This window comes from Rhinopithecus bieti, unplaced genomic scaffold (genome assembly GCF_001698545.2).
Source record: "Rhinopithecus bieti isolate Rb0 unplaced genomic scaffold, ASM169854v2 scaffold_31742, whole genome shotgun sequence".
Taxonomy (NCBI): domain Eukaryota; kingdom Metazoa; phylum Chordata; class Mammalia; order Primates; family Cercopithecidae; genus Rhinopithecus; species Rhinopithecus bieti.
In genome coordinates, this window is record NW_016813446.1 from 1 (window position 1) to 3,591 (window position 3,591).

The window sequence follows — 3,591 nt, forward strand, 5'->3', positions numbered from 1 at the left end:
GGTTCTTGCATGCTACCGCTATTCTCATTTTATCGAGAATTCCTTTTTTCTTTTTGGAGTAAAACCTTCAGTAACTATTTCAGAGACAGTCTGAAGGTGTTAAACTTCCTATGTATCTCATCTTCACATTAGGATGATAGTTTAGTATAATACAGAATCCCTAATTCATAGTAATTTGTCCTTATCACTTTGAAAATGTGCTCCATTCTCATCCTCTGACTCACTGCTTTGTAGGTGATCGGCTTTTTGTGCTCAAATAGTTTTTAAGCGCTTCTTTTTATCCCTGAATTCTGAAATATCCCTACAATGTGTCTAGTTATGGGTCTTTGCATTACTATTATTTTACTCTTGCTTAGTGCTTCATGAGCTTTTCCATAGTGATGTATGTGTTTTTTAATAGATGGAAGTTCTCAGCCATTATTTTTTTCAAATGCTGCCTCTTGTCCCATTCTCTCCTCCTTGACCTCCCTCATGAGATAATTTTGGAGCTTCTAGGTTTATCCTTTATACCTCTTAACTTTTCATTCATACTTCCCAACTCCTTATCTCTTTTACTGCATCCTGAGATAATTCTTTATTTCAATTTTCCAGATACAGTATGTATTTAGTTCACTATCTTGAGATTAGGAATCTGAAATTCACATTTAGGAATCTGAAGTTCACATTTAGAGCATAATGGAACCTATATTTATTTTCTTTCTCTTGGGAAAGATCACTATCACTCATCTCATCATTTTGTATTTCATTAGCCACATATTTTTGAAGGAAAAGGAATAATAATTTATTGAATATGTATGTGTGCCAGGCACTGTACCACATGCATCTGGAAATTTTACATACATCACTATTATTAGCCTATTTCAGAGAACATCCAAATAAACATTCTAGATAAGGGCAGTACTCAATTTGTGGCCAAATTAGAAATGTTCAACTATACTGTGTGTTTTCAAAGGCAATAATATAAAACTCAGTATTGAGCTCTAAGATTTTATTTTATAACAAAATCACCATGGGGATTTCCAGTTAGGTGTTTCTGAAATTTTAGGTGGATAATGCTGCTTGCCATTTTTATACAGGAAATCTTGCAAAACTAGGCATTACTTGGGGAGAATATCCTTCCCTATTAGCATGAAAAGTGTGATGATTTGCCTATTAAATCTCAGAATTGTTTGGTGTAATATAGTAATAATAAAATGTACCCCAGTTAATATGGCTATCATCAAAAAGACAAAAAAATAACAGATGCTGCAAGGATGCAGAGAAGAGAGAACTCATACACTGTTGGTGGGAATGTAAATTAATGCAACAATTAAGGAAAAAAGTATGGAGGTTCTTCGAAAAACTAAAAATAGAACTACCATATGTTCCAGCAATCTCACGTCTGGGTATATATCCAAAAGAAAATAAATTAGTAATTCAAAGAGATATCTGCACTCCCATGTTTACTGCAGCACTATTCACAATAGCCAAGATATGAAATCAACCTGAATGTTCATCAGTGGATGAACAGATAAAGGAAATGTGGTATAAATACATAATGGAATATTATTCGCCCATAAAAGAACGAAGTTCTGTCATTTTCAGTAACATGGATGAACCTGAAGGACATTATGTTAAGTGAAATAAGCCAGGCACAGAAAGGCAAATACAAATGCATGTTCTCATTCTTATGTAGGAGGTTAAGAAAAAAGTTGATCTCATGGAGGTAGAGAGAATGATGGTTACCAGGGGCTGGGAAGGGTCAGGGGGAATGAAGAAAGGTTGGTTAATGGGTATAAACATACAGTTAGATAGAAGCAATAAGTTTCAGTGTTTCGTAGCACAGTAGATTCACAACAGTCAACAACAACTTTTTGTATATTTCAAAACAGCTAGAAGAGAAGATTTTGAATGTTCCCAACATAAAGAAAAGATAAATACTTGAGGTAACAGATATTCTAGTTACCTTGATTTGATCATCATACATTGTACCCATGTATTAAAATATCACATGTATCCCATAAATATGTGCAATTATATATCAATAAAAAATAAAATGTAGAAACGGGAATCTTAGGATTAAAGGACACTATTCACTTGGGCTTTTTTAAAGTACAAGTGAGTAATATGGTGAGAGAAGGTATAGTGAGATTTGGGAAGTATCTGTCAATTAAAAAGGACTTGTGTCTTCTACTTCCATGCTTACCATGGAACTGATCTGATAAAAAGTATACATGGATTAGTAAGGATGCTATAAGCACAAGGCCATAAATGCAATCTCATTTACCTGGAGGTCCAGGAAGGCCAGGTGGACCCTGTATTCCAGGAAATCCTCGCTCTCCTTTTTCTCCGGGCAAGCCAGGCAACCCAATGTTTCCTTTTTCTCCTATAGTTATACCAGTCCCAGGTCTAGGAATTACCTTTATTACAAAAGAAAAAAAAGAAAGAAAGAAATGCAAAGAAGAAAAGCCTTGTTCTCCTGAAAATACTATGGGAGCTACATATGATTGCAATGTCATCATTTTCACATAGTTTATGAATCACATTCCGTATTGCTCCCATCCTCCAGCTGATTAGAAAATGTCCAATACAAGTAACATTACCATGTTCCTGAGCCCAAGGCATATAAAACTAAAAGTATTTTTGATGTCTCTTCTCCTATAATCCACATTCAATTAATTCCGGTCTCCTAAGCCTGACAATTCTTTACAGAAAACATCTCTCCAATTTGTCCCCTTGATTCCTGTTACCACAACTGTATCATCAACTCACACTTAGAGTAACAGAAGCACCTCTGATCTTGTCCCTTGAATTCCAATCTATTGTTAGGATACGCTTCCTCAAAAACCATTTGTGTGCGTGTGTTAACTATTCTGCTTAAGGACTCAAAATTGCTCACTACTTTTTACTACAAGTGCTGCTACTTTTAATCCTGAACTGTAAGTCACTTTTCACTTCCAATACCTCTCTCACCTGTTTAATCTCCTATTATGTCTTACAATAAATTTTTATTATAGTGAAGTCTGTCTGATTCTAATCATTTCATTCAACTTGCACATTCTTGTCTGTCTTTACATATTCCATTCCAAACGTGTAATGCCTTTCCCCAATCTTTCCCTTTATTAACCCACATTTATTTCTTCCTTTAAAAAAGAAAACTCCCCCATAAATATATATACCTACTATATACCAAAAGAAATTTAAAAATAAAACCCATCTTTTCTTTATTGATTAAACCCAACTAACTAATCATTCCTTTTTACTCTGTATTCTTGTAACTCAAGTATTTTCTAAAAAACTTAATCTTAAATAAATTAAATATTTAAAAATTCTTCTTATAGACGTAAAAAGGTAAATGAACATCAGATTTAAGAGACTGCCAGTCTGATGTACAAATTAACACCTAATAGCAGTGTGATATTTCATCCTGTCTCTATTGGATGGATATAAGAAACATTCACACAAAAGGAGACAAAAAGTTGTGGGACTTAGGATTGGAATAGTGATTCAGAAGGAAACTGGGCTGCTAAATAGGACTGTACTCTCAAAATTTCCATTTCTTCTGATACTTATTAAAATTTTATCTTCTCTTTTTTTTTTTTTTTTTTTTTT